Below are 15,468 nucleotides of genomic sequence, written 5' to 3' on the forward strand. Positions count from 1 at the left end.
CAGCATGCAGACATAGGCAAGACGGCTCGCGCGCCTATAGGCTGCCCTGCGGCAACAGCAGCAGCCTCTCGAGAGAGGCCCTGCGTGACGTGACACCCAATGGGGGCGCTTCGCGCCCATTTCGTCACGTCCCGCCATAATAGGCGTGGTCTTGGCCTATAAATACGCTCGACAGGCTGATACAAACTGATTTTCATCTCTTCAGCGAAGCACTACTGCATCGCTAGATCCGGAGTGAAAAGCCGCGCCGTCTGATAGTAAGCCTTCTGCGGGACGAGCCTTCCAGCCTGAAGCCGCTGGCCTTCACCTCGCCGCCTTCAGCCGCCGTACCTGCTACGCTTTCCGGCATTAATATCCTTTTTCACTGCTAAGAGTGTTTGTTCGCCGCTGCGACTCACACTCTCTCTCTGTCTCTGTATTCTAAAAGAGCTAGCGTCTTTTTAAAGATGCAAAGATCCTTCGGCTCGTGCCGAGCCACACTCATTGACGGGGACCGTCATGTCATCTGCGTTTCCTGCCTGGGTGAGGATCATGCGGCTCTCGCTCTCGTCGACGGCGGATGCCCTCACTGTGAGCTGATGCCTATGGTGACTCTGAGGACTTGCCTGGCATCCTTCTCAGAGCCTGCACTTCAGCGCCGCTGTAGCGCCGCACCGTAAAAAGCGCCTTGCTCAGCGCGCTCCCGAGCCTTCTCCTGCCCGCCAAAGCTCGCTGGTTCGACCGCCAGATTCGCCGGCATCGCTCGAGTCGCTCACCGACGGACAGCGGCCGCCGTCTGCCACCGCTTCCGCCGTTTAGATCGACGAAACAGCCGAGGCCTTTTCTATCCTGGCGTCGGACAGTGAGGATTGGGCGAGCTCTGTGGACCTCACCCTAGCTGTTCGCGAGCCTTCCGGGAGAAGAGCTGGCATTGAGTCAGAGTTGATGCGTCTGCTCTCTCAAGCCGTCGAACAACCTCGGCCTCGACTGGGAGGCGCCCACGCAGCCCCCGCGCAACCGGCTGGATGGATGCTTCCTCAAGAAGGACCACGCCCCATCACAGTCCAGACCCGCGCCTTTTCTTCCTGAGCTTCACGAAGAAGTCGCGAGGTCTTGGAACGCCCCCTTCTCGGCCAGGATGCGTACCTCTGTCTCTGCTGCATTCTCCACTGTGGACGGTGGGAAAGATAGAGGGTACCTCTCTCTTCCTCTTGTGGAAGCAGCGGTAGCATCACATCTCTGCCCGCCCTCTGCTGGACGGCGAGCACAGACCGCGTTGACATCTAAAGCCTGCCGAGTGACGTCAGCCATGCACGGTCGCGCTTACACCACCGCCGGGCAAACTGTGTCAGCGCTACACACAATGGCCATCCTGCAGATCTTCCAGGCCGACCTTCTCCGAAAAATGGACGAGGAAGGCGCGGGATCGATCAGCTTTGCGGATTTAGGGAGCGCTACAGACCTGGCTCTACGCGCCGCTAAATCTGCTGCACAAGCCATTGGGCGGAACATGGCCCCTCTCACCGTGGCTGAGAGACACCTGTGGTTAACGCTGTCTGAGATGACGGATACGGAGCGCTCTGTGTTTCTCGACGCGCCCATTTCGTCAGCAGGCCTCTTCGGATCTGCCGTCAAAGATTTCGCGGACAGATTCCAGGAGATTCAAAAGACATTGCAGGGTATGAAGCACTTCCTCCCGAAGCGCTCTAGCTCCGCAGCAGGTTGCTCGAAACAGCCTTCTGCCCGGAGCTCACAGCCACAGCCTGCACCACCCACCGCCTCTTCTCAACGCCGCCAGGCCCGAGAACAAAGACCACGTTCTCGCTCTGCTGGACGCCGCCCCCCTCAGCGAGGGCCCCGGCCGAGGATCGAGATCAAGCCCGAGGTCTCAAAGCCTTCCTAGCCATCCTAGGAAAGCGACGGTGTTCAAATCTCGCTGCGACCGGATTTTCACCGAAACATTTCGCTCGTCCAGTTCCATGCGATGTGACTGTTCCAGAGTATTTAGCAGTCAACAAGCCGGTTTTCAAAAAAGAAAAAAGAAAAAAAAAGCCATTTTTACGGCTACCCAGATAAATCCAATAAAAAGTGTATTTTCTTGTGTCCCGGCCAAGGCCGATGGTGTTATTAGTGTTGTAAGAATGCCCACGTCTCAGTGCCCATTCCCACACACATACACAGCCCGTCACAGTTCAGGGCTAGCACACATAAAATCGACTCATGTCGATTGTGCAAACGTAGTGAATGTGCCCACGACACAGTGCCCACAAACACTACACGATGCGTGTCCCACGGTTTCTGTAGAAACGAAACCAACACACATTCAGTCAGCGCAAGCCGAAGGTGTTTTCTAGTGCAGTGAATGTGCCCGCTGTCCCGCGCCCACATTCTCTCACAGACACAATGAACCCTTCGGGGTTTGTCCCGCTCTCTCTCTCTCCACAATCTGTCATAGAGAAATCGAGCGCGACCAGGCTGCCCGCCGTGATCGGCGCGCCCCCCGCCTCGCACACTTTAAACAAAGTGTTTATGTCTCAGCACACCGAAGCTCTGCAGCTGCCGCTGTGCCGCGGCCAGAGCCCGGATCTCATTCTACCTCTAGCTATTCACCCAAATGCGTGGGCAAAGCTTCCCGGGGTATCAGAATGGGTGTTGAACACTATAAAAAGAGGCTATTCGCTACAGTTCGCTCGATGTCCCCGCCGTTACACGGCGCGTGTCGAAACTACGGTAAACAACGAAGTATCTCATCTACTTCGAGCCGAAATAGCGAAACTACTCAGCAAAGGGGCCATAGAAACTTTATCTCAGGCTCTGAGCGAAGGGGGGCTATACAGCAGATATTTTCTGGTACCGAAAAAAGACGGGGGTCTCAGACCCATTCTAGATCTACGGCAGCTGAACAAAGCGCTTTTGAAGCGCCAGTTCAAAATGCTGACAACCAGGAAAATCCTCGCGCAAGTTTGCCAGGGAGACTGGTTCATGTCAATAGATCTGAAAGATGCCTATTTCCAAATACAGATTGCGTCACGTCACAGGCGATTCTTGAGATTCGCCTTCGAGGGCCAGGCACATCAATACACAGTCCTACCATTCGGCCTGTCCCTAGCACCCCGTACATTTACGAAGTGCATGGACGCGGCTCTCGCACCCCTGAGACTTCAGGGCATGCAAGTTTTGAACTACTTGGACGATTGGCTGATTCTAGCTCGATCACACTCAGAGCTCATAGAACACAGGGCCACATTATTCAAGCATCTCGAGAATCTGGGTCTTACAGTCAATTGGGCGAAGAGTTCGCTGTTTCCCAGCCAGAAAATGTATTTTCTGGGAACAATGCTGGACTCGCTGTCTCTATGACAGCACGTCTGTTGCCGGAGCGCGGACTGGACATTCAGCGCGCCGCGAAATCCTCCCGCCGCGGCTCTATAGTCCCGCTCAAAAGGTTTCAGAAAATGCTGGGTCTCATGGCCTCAGCATCTTCGGTACTTCAGCTGGGCCTGCATCGCATGCGCCCACTGCAGTTATGGCTGAAAGCGCGAGTCCCGCCCCGGGCATGGACCTCTGGTCTGTTTCGCCTCAGGGTCGACTTGAAATGCTTTTCGGCCCTGGAACCTTGGAAAATAGCTGACTGGTATCAGTCAGGCGTGAGTCTGGGGACTCTCTCGAGTGTGATGGTGGTGTCCACGAACGCCTCCACCTCGGGATGGGGAGCGCTGCTCGAGCGCAGACCGTTCTTTGGCTAGTGGTCGGAACGGGAAAAACTCTGCACATAAACTTATTTACTGCACATAAACTGCTTGGAAATGCTGGCAGTCGACAACGCGCTACGGCGTTTTTGTTCCCAGATAAAAGGCCACCACGTCCTAGTCCAGTCGCACAACATGTCAGTTGTGGCATACATAAATCGCCAGGGTGGCGTCAGGTACCGAAACCTTTACAGGCTGATGGAACGCCTCCTTGTCTGGGCTCAGCACAACCTACTTTCACTGAAAGCAGCGCATGTGCCTGGTCACCTGAATCTGGGACCAGACAGACTGTCCAGAGACAATGTCCCAGCAGGGGAATGGTCGCTGCACCCGCAGACGATCCAACTGCTGTGGAAGACATTCGGCAGAGCGCAGGTGGACCTGTTCGCGTCCCAGGAAAACGCTCACTGTCCGAACTTTTTCCCCAAGAGCAGGGATGTGCTGGCCCACGTATGGCCCTGCTCCCCCCTCTATGCTTTTCCCCCCGTCTCGCTCCTGGCTCAAGTTCTGGAACGAATCAGGGAAAACGGATGCCCAGTGCTGCTCGTGGCTCCGCTCTGGACAAACCAGATTTGGTTCCCAGTCCTGATGCGAATGACCAGCAGTGCCCTGTGGCCTATACCGGTGAGGAGAGACCTCCTCTCTCAGGCAAAGGGCTCGATTTGGCATCCTCGCCCAGATTTATGGTCCCTACATGCATGGGCCATCAACGGGTACCCGCTAACCTCCCGGAGGGAGAGTTAAACACGATCACGCAGGCTAGGGCGCCGTCTACTAGACGGCTCTACTCCTCGAAAATGTCAGTGTTCTCTACCTGGTGTCAAGCTCAGGGCTTTTCACCCGTAGACTGTTACGGAACCCCTGCGGGGTTACGGAAGTGCTCTCCTTAATTCAGGAGCTGCTGGATAAGGGTAGAACCCCGTCCACACTCAAAGTATACGTGACGGCCCTAGCGGCGTTTGCAAAACCGACGTCTGGCCAGTCACTGGGGAAAAACGACCTGGTCATGCGATTCCTCATGGGAGCTCGGAGGCTTAATTCTCCCAGACCCCCCTCAGTCCCTGTGTGGGACCTTTCTACGGTTCTGGAAGCCATGAAAGGTGCCCCATTCGAGCCAATCCATTTGTCAGACATGAAACACCTGTCTTTCAAAACGGTATTTCTTGTGGCCCTTGCTTCAATGAAGCGCGTAGGGGACTTACAAGCGCTTTCAGTAAGCGCGTCATGTATGGAGTTTGGGTCTAATGACTCAAAACTCATACTCAAACCAAGGCACGGGTACGTGCCCAAATCCCTCAACACACCGTTCAGGGCCCAGTTTATTTCCCTGTGAGCCCTCCCGGTGAATAATGAGGAGGCGGATGCTAATCTCCTTTGCCCGTCAGGGTGCTAAGAGCTTATGTGTCCCGCTCGTCGGTCTTCAGACAGACTAAGCAGCTCTTTGTTTTGTTTAGCGGACGCTCCAAGGGACTGGCCGCATCAAAACAGAGCCTATCAAGATGGCTTACACTTCTAAGGGCCTGCAGTGTCCTTTGGGTGTCAAAGCGCACTCCACGAGAGGCGTGGCCTCGTCGTGGGCGTGGTCTAGCGGGATTTCCTTGCATGATATCTGTATGGCGGCGGGCTGGGTTCTATAAGGTTCTATAACCTAGAGGTTCCCGCCTTACAGGCCAAGCTGCTGTCGGTCTAGAATTCAGTACTATCTGCCCCCCTGCGCCGGCGCAGAATGCTGAGTTTTGCTTGTGCATCGCTCACTGATCGATAGAACAGCTCCATGGGTGTTGAATAACCAGTACTTATACCCCGTTCAGGCTGAACACGTTCACCCTGTCTGCGTGAAACACTGTTAACATAACTAGCTCCTGTGGGATGCTATTTCATGGGGAATGATGCTTGTAGCCTCCCTTCTCCGACTCTCTGTGAGTCTACGGTGATTATGCACTATATGAGCCCCGGGCTACTGCCCTTGGGACTTCGGTGTCGGATCCCAGTACGCACGGCGTGTTGCATTGTGTTCCCCATAGCGTAAGATATTACGCAGTACGAGAGATACTCACGTAAGAGAACGTACTCGGTTACTAACGTAACCTCGGTTCTCTCTAGAGAGGGAACGAGTACTGCGTATCTTGCCGTGCATACAACAGCGCTGGTTCGCTTCAGTGATGAAAACCAGTTTGTATCACCCTGTCGAGCGTATTTATAGGCCAAGGCCACGCCTATTCTGGCGGGACATGACAAAATGGGCGCGAAGCGCCCCCATTGGGTGTCACGTCACGCAGGGCCTCTCTCGATAGGCTGCTGCTGTTGCCGCGGGGCAGCCAATAGGCGCGCGAGCCGTCTTGCCTATGTCTGCATGCTGCTGCACAGCGTTTAACATTAATTCAAAATTAAGGATAATTTTTGGCTTCAATATCTCGTGGAAAAGGGGTTTTCCCCATAACGTAAGATATTACGCAGTACCCGTTCCCTCTCTAGAGAGAACCGAGGTTACGTTAGTAACCGAGTACGTTTTGCTCTGTGTGAATACATAAATCCAAGATACTGAAATGTATATTTAAATTTGCTGACCATGGCAATAGTTCAGTGATGTATGAAATCAAATATAATACTATAAATCAGAATATATTAGCATAAAAGAAAAGGCATATTTTTTAACGTAAGTGCGGGTGTGAACATTTTGTATCTTGAATGTGCGGATAGACGTCTCAATATGGCAGAAAATATCCCTTTCATGCCCCGAGAACTAATGGTTCCCCTAGGAACGTTTTCTGGTTGCATTCGCAACACCAGAAGGAACTCTGAAGTGACGTAAGCCAAGCTTGTTGTTGTGACTTTTATTTTGACGGCTCGGCGGACCTTTATATGGCACAGAGAAGGCCAGAGACTGAACTCACAGTGCTCGCATTCTTCGTGGTCATTAGTTTACGATCTGTCAGTCCTGTCTAATATGTTATTAGATAGAACTATTATACGTAGACAGTAATGGAGCTAAATTAGTTCCTCCAAAATGTATGTAGGGCGGGGCTTGATTTCGTCCATCGGTAATTGATTGGATCGTTGGAAGTTAGGCGTTGCTAACAAAATGGAGGCAGATCTAGTTCCAACAGGCCAATTAATGTCACGTGACCTCCCCGGAGAAGCCATCTTTGATGGCATAAGCTGGGGTTGTGTACAAAGTTTTACAAGCAAATTTTGAATATTTCTTTCTGTTTATAATGTTACGCAAATCATGAAGAGACAAAATGACAGAGATTATACAGAGACTCTATTAACACAAGACAGAGAGAGGTACAATGCGAAAATTTCAGTCATAAATGGTGTGGATCCGTATGCGCTAACGAAGGAACCACTGAGCACTGATTATGCAGCTTTGCCTCAGATACAGTATTTTCATGTGTACCATTATCTGGTATTGGCTAGGAGTTTTGACACATGTGGGCAATTCCGAGCCTGGAGATCACTGGAGGCGTACAATCAGTTTGCCGTGGGTTGGGTTGGTGACGTTTGCTCAAGTGCAATCAATGGAAAATTAGTCATCATAGCAAATGTAGCATGATGCTAGACTATCTGTCTATTAAAAAGCCATAGCCTCCTCAACTTAATTCCCATGTTCCCCTTAAAATAGTCATCTGTGCTTTCTGTAACTTGCATGTAACGTTACTTATTTTTACACTGAAGAATAGGGGTGGAACGGTACATGTATTCGTATTGAGCCGAAACGGTACGGGCGTCATGGTTCGGTGCATGAATATAAAAATAAATAAAACTCGCGTGCAAATTAATTAATGTAATGCGGAACTACTTTATACGCGGGTTCTTAGGGACATAATCTGAGATTGCAATGCTCGAATGTGTGTGTGTGTGTGTGTGTGAGTGAGTGAGTGAGAGGTGCGGACGCGATCGAACAGTGGAAACAATGTTGTTTTTGTATGTTTTTAATACCTCGTCATTTTGTTCATACAGGACATCATTCAAATTGCAAAGTGTTAACTTATATTTGTTTTGAGGGAGTTTCTTTCCTGTTTATCCTCGCCAGCCATAACCTCCGTCATTGTTCTGACAAAAGCTTAGTCTTCTCACATTCATGAAGTCTAATGACGGGTATACTGTAAAATCCAAATTTAACTGAACCTCCGGCATGATTTGAATCAGAATCAGAAAGAGCTTTATTGGCAAGTGTGCTTGCACACACAAGGAATTTGTTTTGGTACTGAGGCTTCCAGTGGACATATACAAATACAAATACAACAAGAAACATAATACTACAAATTATAAGAATAAAAAATAAAAATAAAAATATATGAGAATAAAAGTATCACAGTTGGGTTTAGTCAGAATAGACATTTTCAGATTTACAGATTATGAACATATTTACAGTGTTTTGAATATTATAAATAAATAAATCTACATATAAGTATCACCTGAGTTGTAGGGTATTGGACTAAACAGTGGGAGTATTGCACTTAAGGCATTTGCCTTGGGAGGAGTGTTAACTGTTCAGGAGGGAAATGGCCTGTGGGAAGAAACTGTTCCTGTGCCGAGATGTTCTTGTGGCCAGTGATCTAAGTCGCCGTCTTGACGGTAACAGTTCAAACAGGTGGTGTCCAGGGTGAGTGGAGTCTGTGATGATTTAACCTGCTCTCTTCCTCACTCTGGAAGAGTACAGGTCCTGGAGGTTTGGCAGGGGGGCACCAATAGTCCTCTCCGCAGTCCGGACTGTCCGTTGTAGTCTCCTGATGTCTGATTTGGTAGCTGAACCAAACCAGACAGTGATGGAAGTGCATAAGACAGACTCAATGACGGCTGAGTAGAACTGAATCAGCCGCTCCTGTAGCAATTTGAACTTCCTCAGCTGGCGAAGGAAGTACAGTCTCTGCTGGGCCTTTTTCACAATGGAGTCAATGTGATTGTCTCACTTCAGGTCCTGAGAGATGGAAGTGCCCAGGAACCTGAATGACTCCACTGCTTCCACAGTGCTGTTCATGATGGTGAGTGGGGGGAGTGCTGGGCTGTTCCTCCTGAAGTCCACGATCATCTCCACTGTTTTGAGCTTGTTCAGTTCAAGGTTGTTATAACTGCACCAGACAGCCAGCTGTTCAACCTCCAGTCTGTAAGCAGACTCGTCACCGTTTCGGATGAGACCGATGACAGTGGTGTCGTCGGCAAATTTCAGGAGCTTCACAGTGGGGTCTTTAGAAGTGCAGGCATTAGTGTACAGGGAGAAGAGCAGTGGGGAGAGAACGCACCCTTGGGGGGCACCAGTGCTGGTGGTGAGAGTCCTGGATGTGAGTTTCCCCAGTCTCACTCGCTGCTGCCGGTCCGTCAGGAAGCTGGTGATCCACTGACAGATCGAGGATGGTATGGAGAGCTGGGTCAGTTTGGCTGTGAGAAGACCAGGCATGATGGTATTGAAGGCCGAACTGAAGTCCACAAAGAGGATCCTTGCATAAGGATCCATCCAGTGAATTTGGGTTTTTGGGGACAGGAATGATAGTGGAGCGTTTGAAGCAGCAGGGAACTTCACACTGCTCCAATGATCTATTGAAGATCTGCGTGAAGACCGGGGCCAGTTGGTCAGCGAAGGCTTTTAAACAAGCAGATGAGATGCCGTCTGGGCCTGAGGCTTTCCTAGTCTTCTGTTTTTTGAAGACTCTGCTCACGTCCTCCACACAGACCTTAAGCTCAGGTTGGATGGCAGGAGGGGGGAGTAATGGGAGTGCAGGAGGTGATGGTGAATGTGTGAAGTGCAGGTCATAGCCGGTGTGTGGTGTGAGTGAGGGCTTTTCAAACCTGCCATAAAATGAGTTTAAATCATCAGCCAGGTGTTGATTGTCCACAGATCGGGGGGATGGTGACTTGTAGTTGGTGATGTTCCTCAGGCCATTCCAGACTGATGATGGGTCGTTGGATGAAAACTGTTTTTTCAGTTTATCAGAGTAGCTTCTTTAAGCAACTCTGATCTCCTTTGTCAGTCTGTTTCTGGGCTGGTTATACAAGATTTTATCCCCACTTCTGTAGGCATCCTCTTTGGCATGACGAAGGTGTTTGAGTTTCCCAGTAAACCATGGTTTATCATTAGTAAATGATAAGAATGTCCTGGTAGGAATGCATGTATCCTCACAGAAACTTATATATGATGTAACAGTATCTGTGAGCTCATCCAGATCGTTGGTAGCAGCTTCAAAAACAGTCCAATCAGTGCAATCAAAGCAGGCCTGTACATTCTGCTCTGATTCATTAGTCCATCTTTTTACAGTCCTTATTACAGGTTTAGCTGATTTCAGTTTCTGCCTGTAGGTCGGTATGAGATGAACCAAACAGTGATCAGAGAGCGCCAAAGCTGCTCGTGAGACGGAGTGATACGCATTTTTTATTGTAGTGTAACAGTGGTCCAGCATATTACTGTCTCTGGTCGGACATGTAACGTGCTGTCTGTATTTTGGTAGTTCACGGGAAAGATTTGCTTTGTTAAAATCTCCAAGAATGATTAAAAGAGAGTCAGGATACCTTTGTTCTGTTTCAGCTATTTGTTCAGCCAGCTGTTGTAGCACCACGCTCACGCACGCGTCTGGAGGGATGTATACATTCACGAGAATGAAAGAGGAAAACTCCCGAGGCGAGTAGAAAGGTTTACAGTTTATGAAATGTGCCTCTAAATTAGGAGAGCACATCTTCTTCAGTGTTGTTACATCTGAACACCAACTTCCGTTAATGTAGAAACACAATCCACCACCTCTTGTTTTCCCCGTTAGCTCCGCGATGCGGCCAGGTTTCAGTGAAGCACAGAGCAGCAGAGTTTAAAAAATCCTTGTTAGTGCGGGTTAGGAGAAGAAGTTTGTCCGTTTTGTTAGGAAGGGATCGGAGATTCGCGAGATGAATACTGGGGAGTGCAGTGCGCAGGCCGCGCTCGCGGAGTTTAACCAATGCCCCGGTTCGCTTCCCGCGTTTGCGTCTGACCACGCGTTTGAACAACAACGCTGCCCCTCCGACGAGAATGTCATGCGAGACGTCCGAATAATCAAAAACTGTAGAAAAGTTATCTGGTGTGCGTTTCCTAATGTCCAGTAGTTATTCTTTGGTGAAAATGATAGGAAAAGAATGACTAAACGCAGAACAAACGAACAAAAACAACACAATAGCTGGAGAGCCCCACACCGAGGCAGCCGTCTGTGGCACCATCTTGGATCATCTTGGATCATTTGAACATCCATTGACCCAGCAGGAGATGACCATTTTCACTTTTTAAAACGAAATTAACTCGTTTCAGCTTCTTCTTCTAATGTTCTGCCCACAGCTTGCCCACAGAAATGGCGCCGGGTCTGCAAATGCCCGTATGTTGTGACGTCATGTAGGAACTATGCATAACAGTTTGCACTCAGTTGTGGATGATTACACTCCACCCGACTCACCGCCTGCACCCTCCCATGTAGGATTTTTTAAAGGAGCCCGACGACAACGAGGACAATCAACTGCAGTTTAATCTTACGGACGGAATCAATCAGCCCATATTTATTCAAACCACTGCTTCCTGTGAGCCGAGAGAGGGACCAAAGACGAGGTGGCTAATGGTCAAGTTCACCCTCGAGAGCATCTCGACTACCCCTTTTCCACCAAAAAAAAACTCGTTCGGAACTGGTGCTGGTTCAAAGTTGGTTCGGAGTTGGTTCAACTTGCGAACCTTCTCAGAACCTGTTTGTTTTTCCACTGACTAGAGCGCCTAGCGAACGACGTCGTTACGTCACTGTTTACGTCACCATACGTCTTAGCTAGAAACGCTTGCAAGTACAACATTACTTTGGGATTATCTCTAACTCGTGTACCAATAAGGCTTTAAAAACAATTGAAATATGTAAGTCTTTTAATCTTTTCCTTTGATATGTAATCTCTTCTGATTGGTTATGTACCCCGTCTTGTGTCTTTTTTTTCTTTCCATTTATTTGTTCTATATTGTGACTGTTTTCTTCTTTGCTTACATAATGTTTTCAATAAAAAAATAAATTAAAAAAACTAGAAACGCTTGCGCCAACTCGTACTACATTGTGTTTCTGCAAATGTTTCTCCTGGCTTTGCGATCCAATATTATGGTCAGAAAAGATGTTTAGAACACATCTAAACCCGCCCCCAGCCCCCGACGTAAGCATGACTTGGTAAAAGAACGGTTCTAGTCCAGTAAAGAGTTGGTGCCGCTTTGGGACCAGTTTTCCTGGCCGAGAACCGGTTCTTTGGCTGTCGAAACACAAAGAACTGGTTCGCGAGCAGGCACCGGCTCCGAACCGGCTCTCAAAATGCTTTGGTGGAAAAGGGGTAGACGTGTCGGATTGGTAAAACAAATTTTCTAAATGTTGTTGACCTGCCGAAAACTGTCATGACAATAACCGGCATTCATCGTCACCACAAAATTTACTATTCTAATTTGTTCGCAATATTGTTGAATGACAGTTTTAATACCTGTCCTTCAGGTGTTCCTGTGGTTTCTGCAAGAATATGGCCACTGGTCCAGAAAAACGGTGTTGTAGGGAGGTTATCCATATTTGTTATAGAAGTTATATATATACAGGTCCTTCTCAAAAAATTAGCATATTGCGATAAAGTTAATTATTTTCCATAATGTAATGATAAAAATTAAACTTTCATATATTTTAGATTCATTGCACACCAACTGAAATATTTCAGTTCTTTTATTGTTTTAATACTGATGATTTTGGTATACAGCTCATGAAAAACCAAAATTCCTATCTCAAAAATTAGCATATTTCATCCGACAAATAAAAGAAGTATTTTTAACACAAAAAAAAGTCAACCTTCAAATAATTATGTTCAGTTATGCACTCAATACTTGGTCGGGAATCCTTTTGCAGAAATGACTGCTTCCATGCGGCGTGGCATGGAGGCAATCAGCCTGTGGCACTGCTGAGGTGTTATGGAGGCCCAGGATGCTTCGATAGCGGCCTTAAGCTCATCCAGAGTGTTGGGTCTTGCGTCTCTCAACTTTCCCTTCACAATATCCTACAGATTCTCTATGGGGTTCAGGTCAGGAGAGTTGGCAGGCCAATTGAGCACAGTAATACCATGGTCAGTAAACCATTTACCAGTGGTTTTGGCACTGTAAGCAGGTGCCAGGTCGTGCTCAAAAATGAAATCTTCATCTCCATAAAGCTTTTCTTCAGATGGAAGCATGAAGTGCTCCAAAATCTCCTGATAGCTAGCTGCATTGCTGCCCTTGATAAAACACAGTGGACATATCACCAGCAGCTGACATGCCACCCCAGACCATCACTGACTGTGGGTACTTGACACTGGACTTCAGGCATTTTGGCATTTCCTTCTCCCCAGTCTTCCTCCAGACTCTGGCACATTGATTTCCGAGTGACATGCAAAATTTGCTTTCATCCGAAAAAAGTACTTTGGACCACTGAGCAACAGTCCAGTGCTGCTTCTCTGTAGCCCAGGTCAGGCGCTTCTGCCGCTGTTTCTGGTTCAAAGGAGGCTTGACCTGGGGAATGTGGCACCTGTAGCCCATTTCCTGCACACGCCTGTGCACGGTGGCTCTGGATGTTTCTACTCCAGACTCAGTCCACTGCTTCCGCAGGTCCCCCAAGGTCTGGAATCGGTCCTTCTCCACAATCTTCCTCAGGGTCCGGTCACCTCTTCTCGTTGTGCAGCGTTTTTTGCCACACTTTTTCCTTCCCACAGACTTCCCACTGAGGTGCCTTGATACAGCACTCTGGGAACAGCCTATTTCTTGAGAAATTTCTTTCTGTGTCTTACCCTCTTGCTTGAGGGTGTCAATGATGGCCTTCTGGACAGCAGTCAGGTCGGCAGTCTTACCCATGATTGCGGTTTTGAGTAATGAAACAGGCTGGGAGTTTTTAAAAGCCTCAGGAATCTTTTGCAGGTATTTAGAGTTAATTAGTTGATTCAGATGATTATGTTAATAGCTCGTTTAGAGACCCTTTTCATGATCTGCTAATGTTTTGAGATAGGAATTTTGGGTTTTCATGAGCTGTATGCCAAAATCATCAGTATTATTTAAAACAATAAAAGACCTGAAATATTTCAGTTGGTGTGCAATGAATCAAAAATATATGAAAGTTTAATTTTTATCATTACATTATGGAAAATAATGAACTTTATCACAATATGCTAATTTTTTTAGAAGGACCTGTATAATGCACACACACACACACACACACACACACACACACACACACACACACACACACACACACACACACACACACACACACACACACACAGACACACACACACACACACCTTTTTAAAGGTTATGGACAAATGTTCTGAATCTCACCCCCAACCTGAATGCATGACTCAACAGCCTGGGTTTGAAGCAGTGTGTCTCAATCCATGTTAAGTCGAGTGTGCATCCATGCATTATGATGATTATGGCCAAGATGAATTTACAGAGTAAGTAATATAAATACCTGAGCTACAACTATTATCCTGCATAAGTCAGTGTTCTATGCTGTAAAGTAGGCTTCACATCTCAATTTTATTGTTTTTAAAATCCTTTTGATAATCATAACTGGTTGACAAGTTTCCACTTTCAGACGATACCTTCACACTGTTTCCTTCTGAACAATACAAAGGATTCCAACTGCCTCACCTACATGCTTAATAATATAGTGATCAAATTTTTTATTTGTTTTTAAATAAATGATTCCAAGACTTGATTTGTACCATTTCATTCATTTTAATTATTTATTTTTGAGGAGCTATATAGTACTGAGATATATTAATAAGACTGCATGCATTTTTTCCCCCAAACACAGCCTACTTTCGTAAAGTATCTTGCACACAGACGCGAGATCACCGTTATTCCACGGTAATTTATTATATAAATGTATTAATTATATATTATTTAGGAATTCGAGCCAGCGAGCACGCAGGCTGGGTTATTTGGGGATAGGGAAAAGGACTTGCAGAGGAGCGCAGCCAAAAATGCAACCACCATATTGCCGATTCACTGACAGGTTTCTGGAGAGGAAGGGCAGAAACGATAGCCACGCCATAGCAAATGACAGGAAGAGAAGTCGTCGTTTTGAGGGGGGGAGGGAACTTTAATTTTTTCGATAAATGATTTTGAGAACACGTGAATTTGAAAAAAAGAATGAAGTGCACAGATAAATAATTTATAATAAACACAATATTAAATAAAAAAGTAAGATTTGTACATTTTGATTTCATGGTGACTTTAAAATAGCTTATTTAACTATACCCTTACTTCATTTAGTATAAGTGGATCCATGAATATGCAAATTATAGTTTTCATATCAAATCATGTACATAACTCACCCGGTATATTGTTAAATGTAGCTACACGATTATACAAGATTATATCAGCAGAAAAAAAATATACCAGGATAACCTGGCTCTCTTGCGACTTCCCTGCTTTTCAGCATTTAATGATATGCGAAGGTCCCCCAACTCAGCCATGTTTTTTGATATTTTTACAATATAGGCCAAGTAACAAGCTTATGGTGTTTCCTACTCGTTTTTCTATGGAGCCAGATCAGTCTCAATATTTCACGCAATAAAAATATGACGCTGCCAGCTGCCACACATGCGTAGCCGTGCGCGAAAAAACAGAACAAAAAGCATTTTAACAAAAAGCAATTCATGTGCTAAAAATAAAATTATATATTCCTAAAATACATTTCGCAAATGTAAAACACAATTCATAGATATTCAACGGTGGACAAAAAGTTTAAAATGTGCA

Source organism: Siphateles boraxobius, unplaced genomic scaffold (genome assembly GCF_051911475.1).
Source record: "Siphateles boraxobius isolate OS27281-9 unplaced genomic scaffold, OSU_SipBor_1 77, whole genome shotgun sequence".
Lineage (NCBI taxonomy): Eukaryota > Metazoa > Chordata > Actinopteri > Cypriniformes > Leuciscidae > Siphateles > Siphateles boraxobius.